Source organism: Otolemur garnettii, unplaced genomic scaffold (assembly GCF_000181295.1).
Source record: "Otolemur garnettii isolate 467f Iridium unplaced genomic scaffold, OtoGar3 scaffold00323, whole genome shotgun sequence".
NCBI classification, from domain to species: domain Eukaryota; kingdom Metazoa; phylum Chordata; class Mammalia; order Primates; family Galagidae; genus Otolemur; species Otolemur garnettii.
The window spans coordinates 376,516-383,079 of NW_003852718.1; the positions used below are offsets into that span (position 1 = coordinate 376,516).

Here is a 6,564-nt window from a genome sequence, read left to right on the forward strand (position 1 = left end):
CTTGAGCCACAGGCACCAAGCCAAGATTATTCTTTCCTTTATTGATTTGTTTTGACACCCTTGTCAAAAAATGACTGACTGCAAATGTGAGGGTTTGTTTCTCAATTCTTTTTTTTTTTTTAGACAGTCTCACTTTGTTGCCCTCAGTAGAGTGCCATGGCATCACAGCTCACAGCAACCTTAAACTCTCAGACTGAAGCAATTCTCTTGTCTCAGCCTCCCAAGTAGCTGGGATTACAGGTGCTGGCCACAACACTTGGCTATTTTTAGAGATAAGGTCTTGCTCTGGCTCAGACTGGTCTCAAACTTGTGAGCTTAGGCAATCCACCTGCCTGGATAGATATAGGTGTGAGCCACTGCACTGGCCGCCTTCTTATTTTATTTTATTTTTTTAAAAGAGGCCTCCTCTGTTGCTCAGATGTGAGTGCTATGGCACTGGCCTACCTCCTTAAACAGCAACCTTAAACTCCTGGATTCAAGCGATCCTCCTGCCTCAGCCTCCCACATAGCTGGGACTACAGGCATGAGCCACACCATCTGGCTAACTTTTCTTTTTAGTAGAGAGGAGTTCTCACTCTTGCTCAAACTCTGAGTTTAAGATATTCTCCTGGGTTCAAGCGATTCTCTTGCCTCATCCTCCCATAGTTTAGATTTTCTTATGATATTCTGACCAACTTCTAATAGCCATTTTTTAATTTCTGTATTGATCTCCATTGTGTAGAACTTATTGAAAAGTCTTCATAATAGGCTTCTGTACCTAATAAATTTTTAAAATCACCTTAATGGGACAAGTCCTATTCCCCTTAGTTTAGGGACCTCTTAGCTACTTGGCTAATGACACATAACTTTCAAATGCTATATGGAATCCACTGTGAACAGTATTTCTCTGTGAGTTCTTTTTCCAATGTCAGAATAATTAAAAAGAATTTTGCTTGAGGAGCTCATTATGAATGACTCCTCTGTATTTCACCATATTTCTGAGGAAAATATGTCTTGAAAAATTGATTCTGTACTTGGGGAGAGTCTGCATGCCTTTTTGCTGACTTTCCAAGTCTCAAAATAATGATCTTCACAGTAGGGAATACCAAAGAAGCTAAGGGCAGGGTCACACAATGGCAATAGTTTTCTAAAACCTATTTCTTATTCCAACTATTTCTTCTTAAGTTTTTTAATATTTTAAAGCTAACATTTAATTTTCTGCTAAGAAACTGTATTATCTTAGCAAACATAGCATTTAAAATACATAACATTTCTTTTCAAATATACATGAAGATTACATTTTCTTAATATAGTTTTGAAATGTTGATGAGGGAATGGGAATTATATAGAACCCTCAAAATCCTTTTATGTTTTGCCATATTTTGAGGGGCTTAATACGTGAGTTAGAATTCTGACAAAGCAACTGTTGTACTAACATGGTTACTGTACGTTTGTTTCCTACGTGTCACTGAGATAAAACTTTTATTTAGTGGAGGATGAGTCAAGAAGGAAACTCTTTAAGATAAAATTATCAAGAAACACATCTCATAGAGCTATCCAATTATGCAAATGTGACTAGAGCCGTAACTTTAGCAGACTTGAACAATATTGCCAATTTTATCTCACTATTAGCCAGGCAGGCTTGTAGGTTTTGCCCCTACTATTATAATCAATAAAAAATATTATTAGTGGCCATGTGTGGTGGCTCACTGTAATCCTAGCACTCTGGGAGGCCGAGGCAGGTGAAGCACCTGACTCTATGGAGGAGTTCAAGATCAGCCTGAGCAAGTGTGAAGCCCCATCTCTAATAAAATAGAAAAACTAGCTGGGTGTTGCAGCAGGCACCGCTAGATCCTGCTACTTGGAAGGCTGAGGCGAGAGGATTGCTTGCGACCAGGAGTTTGTGGTTGCTGTGAACTATGACACCACAGCACTCTACCCAGGGCAACAGAGTGAGACTCTGTTTCAAAAATATATATGTACATATATAATAATAGTTACGTTCATTTATTGTCACTGTGTACGAGGAGTGATTCTAGACACTTAGCTCACAACAAACCAGCAAAGAAACTACTTACTACGTGTTAACTACAATTAGGTTGAACTGTGAGTAACAGAAACTAAAATAACAATGTCTTAAACAAGGCAGAATTTTGTTCATCTCACACAAAAGACTGGAGGTAGGCAATCTAGGCTGCCTTTGCAGTTCTGTTCCACAGAGTCCTTAGGGATTCAAGCTCTTTCTCCCTGGTAATTGGCTACTAGCTGTGGTGCCAACAGAGAAGAAAGGAATAAAAGAAAGTGGCAAAGGAAATGTACTAGCTCCCTTAGAAAGGTTTCTACTATGCAATATTTCATGTAGCGTTCATATGCCAGAACTTAGTCACAGAAACCCATGTAGGTGGGTGGCCATGTGCCCAGATGAAACTGAGGATCTAAAGCATGGTAAAAAGAAGATACTATGTAGACAGGATTACTAGATTCCTTTGATGCTACAACATTCATCAGCACTGTTGTACAGATGAGGAAACTGAGCCTTAAAACTATTAATTTTAAAAAAAGGGCTTCTGTCGTGAGTGGCACACGTGGGGCAACTCAACTGCTCTTCGTGCGAAATTGACATCAAGAGATTTCGGAAGCATAATTTTTCGGTACTGGGCAGCCGGTGATTGTTGGTCCCGGTGCCCAAAAAAACCCCAAAAAACAAAAAACTATTAATTAACTTGCATAAGGTCATCTGTTGATAAGTGAGAGAGGATTTAAAACTACATTTGTCTACCTGAAAGGCCCATGCTTTGGGGGCAAGAACAAAGGGGTCGGCAGTAGTAATGATTTCTTTTAGTACTTTGCCTTAAACATCATCTCAGTCAGTTGTTGCCGTGTAACCATGCCCAACTTAACAATGAACTTTTTTTTTTCTCAGCTGATCAGTTCTGCAAATCTGATCCAGTATTTGCTGGTCTATGCTTGGAGATCAGCACTATGGCCTTGGCTGGGACAACTCAACATAGTTTCACATGGTTTCTCAACCTTCATCAGGCCAGCCTGGGGTATGTTCTTGTGGCATGACAGTGGTCTAAGACGGAGAACAGAAGCATAAAAGCCTTCTTGAGACATAGGTTCATAATTGGCTCAATGTCATTTCTACTGAAATGTGTTGGTCAAATAAAAAACAAGACCAACCAAATTTTAAGGGGTGTGGAAATAGAGTCCATCTCCTGATGAACTACAAAGTCACATTGCAAAGACCATGGCTACAGGGAGACTGCTGGTGGGGCTATACATATAATTAATCTATCATATGCTGGTAGAAGTTGTTAATTGAAATTGAAAATAGCCTGGCATGGTAGATTATGCCTGTAATCCTAGCACTCTGGGAAGTCAAAGTGGGTGGATTGCTTGAGTTTAGGAGTTGGAGATTAGTCTGAGCAAAGCAAGACCCTGTCTCTACTAAAAATAGAAAAATTAGAACATTGTGTGTCAGGCACCTGTAGGCCCAGCTACGTGGTAGGCTGAGGCAGGAAGGTCACTTGAACCCAGAAGTTTGAGGTTGCTGTGCTCTAGGTTGAGGCCATGTCACTCTAGCCCAGGTGACAGAGCAAGACTCAGTTTCAAGGAAAAAGGAGTGCTCGACAAGGTGAATCATGCCTGTAATCCTAGCATGCTGGGAGGCTGAGGCAGGTAAGTTGCTTGAGCTCACAATTTCAAGACCAGCTATTGAGGAGAGTGAGACCAGATGATTGCTTGAGTTAAGGAGTTTGAGGTTTTTGTGAGCTAAGTTCATGCCATGGCATGCTAGTCTGGGCAAAAGAGAGACACTATTTCAACAACAATAAAAACAAAATAATGATAATTTTGCAGGCTTAAAGCCCAACAATAAATTTTGACCCTTCTGGTATTAGTCAGTTTTTTAGTTTGTTTGTTTTATTTTGTTTTTAAGACACAGTATCACTCTGCCACCCTGGGGTTGAGTGCCCTGGTTTCATACTTCACAGCAACCTCAAACTCTTGGGCTCAAGTGATTTTCCTGCCTTAGCTTCCCAAGTAGCTGGGACTATAGGTGCATGCTACAATGCCCAGCTAAATTTTCTATTTTTTAGTAGAGCTGGAGTCTGATGCTGGCTCAGGTTGGTATTGAACTTCTGAGTTCAAGCAATTCACTTACCTTGGCCTTCTAGAGTACTAGGATCACAAGTGTGAGCCACAGCACCTGGCCCATTAGTCAGTTATTGCTGAGTAATAAAAAAACTACAAATTTTGATAAAGAATATCACTTATGATCCCTCACATATCCGGAAGTTAGTTGGAATTTGGCCGACGTAGGCTGGACTCAGTGGGGCAAGTCTGTTCTAGGTTGCAGCAGCTGGGGAGGGGGCGTTCTGCTTTGCAGGTCTACAGGGCGGCTGACCCCACATGTCTCTCTTCCTCCTTGGACTAGTTGGCCAGTCCAGGCATGATGCTTTCATGCTGATTGCTGATGCTCCACAGCAAGGTGGAAAGACAAAAAGTCTCTCAAATCCAAAGCCCAGAGTGACACACTATTCCATTTATGTCATTGGTTAAACCAGGCTCCATTTTCAAGCTCAAAGTGCCCTCCACAGGAGGCCCTGGCAATGATGTGACGTGGGAGTGGCAGTGATGGTGAAAGGTTAGATATACCACATCTTCCTTTGCTCTGCTTCCCGTGGCCGACTTGTCACATGGTCCTGTTAATGTGATCACCACCCCCTCCTTAATAGTTCCTTCATCACCACCATAACCCAAGCTATCAGATTTTATCTGGACACTACAGGAGCCTCCTAACCTACCCCTTACTATCCAGTCTTGGACCTACCCCAAAAGTGATCTTTGAAACTCACAGATCTGCTCATGTCACTTGCTATGGCTGTGACATGCGCAGATCTGTTCTGAAGATAATGACAAGAGTTTCTTGTGAGGCCCAGGGCCCTGACTTTGCCCTTTAGTCTCATCTTACCCAACTCTCTCACTTCCTGTGTTCAGTGCCAGTGGCTTTCTCTGAGTCTTTCATAAATGCCGGGCCCTCTTGGCCGCTTCAGGGCCTTGGGATGTGCTGTTTCTTCACCTGGAACCCCACTCTCTGCCTCATCCCCTTCCGCCGACTTATCCTGCAGATTTCAGTTTCAATGTCTCTTTCTTCAGGAAAGCCCTCTTTGATGGCCCAGACCAGACCAGCTCTTTGTTTTAGAGAGTCTCATGGTGCCTTATGCCTTCACTGTATGTCACTTTTTACAGTTTGTCATGATGCATTTATTTATGTGGTTATTTAATTACTGTCTCATTTTTTCTAACCCCCAGTGGTAAACTTCATGAGAGTAGGAACCATTTCAAATTTTGCTAATTATTATATCTCGGTGCCTGGCACATACTCAATGAATTTTTGTTTAGTGTTTGAATGAACACACCAGTCCAAATAATGAAGAGATCAAGCAGGCACAGCGGCTTATAATCTGTAATCCCGGTGCTTTGGGAGTCAAGGTAGGAAGATTACTTGAGGTCCTAGACTAGCTGCGGCAACACGGAATGAACCGCCCCCCTCCCCAATCTCTACGAAAAGTTTAAAAGTTAGCCAGGTGTGGTGGCAAGTGCCTATAATCCCAGATACTCAGGTGGCTGAAGCAGGGACATCACTTGAGCCCAGGAGGTTGAGCTATGATGGTGTGATTACTCTCCAGCCCAGGCAAAATAACAAGAACCTATCTTAAAAAAACCCAAAAAACCCCAAAACAAAAAATAAACGTTAGCCACAGACTCTGCCCCTATATCCCTTTATACACTTAATCCAGGTTTAGTCTAACAGAAGAAAATATTCCAAGACCCAAAGACCTTTTCCTGTTTCAATTTGTTGGTGCGTCTGTGACTACTGAGTGGAACCATTGTAGAATATGAGACCCTCTAAGAAAAGAAAACATAACTACATGTTAAATACATGCAGTTAGTACATGCAGGCCTTTTGTTAAAGATGATCTTTACTATTTTCTTTTTCCTTTTTCTATTTTTTTGTTTTTGAGACAGAGCCTCACTCTGTCACCCTGGGTAGAACACTGTGGTGTCATAGCTCACAGAAACCTCAAACTCTTGGGCTCAAGAGATTCTCTTACCTCACACTCCTGAGTAGACAGGACTAGAGGCATCCACCACAACACCTGGCTGGTTTTTCTATTTTCAGTAGAGACTAGGTCTCTGTCTTCCTCACGCTGGTCTCGAACTCCTGAGTAGAAGCAATCCACCTGCCGCAGCTTCCCAGAGGATTAGGATTCCAGGCATGAGCCACCGTGTCTGGCTAAGCCTGCAAAACTAAATGGATGGTAGTACCATTCACTTCAGCTAATGACCTTCTTGTTTCTGAATGCCTTGCTTTGCTGGGCCCAATCTTCCCAGTTCTTTCTTGCCACATCTACTCCCATTACTGTCACTTAGTTTCTAAAGACAAAGGTAAGTAGGCAGCAGAGTGGGAAGGATGTAAGGGTGGGGGCTATGCATTTTGTCTCTCCAAAGTTCACATGTTGAAGTCTCAATGCCCATAGACTGTTCTTGGGGATAGGGCCTTTATGGGGTAATTAAGGT

At 42.2% G+C, this 6,564-nt stretch overlaps 1 non-coding gene across 1 annotated transcript; it reads left to right on the top strand.

The window, feature by feature from the left end:
- The first annotated feature begins 2,535 nt into the window (after positions 1-2,535).
- Positions 2,536-2,668, top strand: LOC111722702. The gene has a single exon (XR_002771407.1). It is a non-coding gene; the product is annotated as a U11 spliceosomal RNA (small nuclear RNA).
- Positions 2,669-6,564: the final 3,896 nt, after the last annotated feature.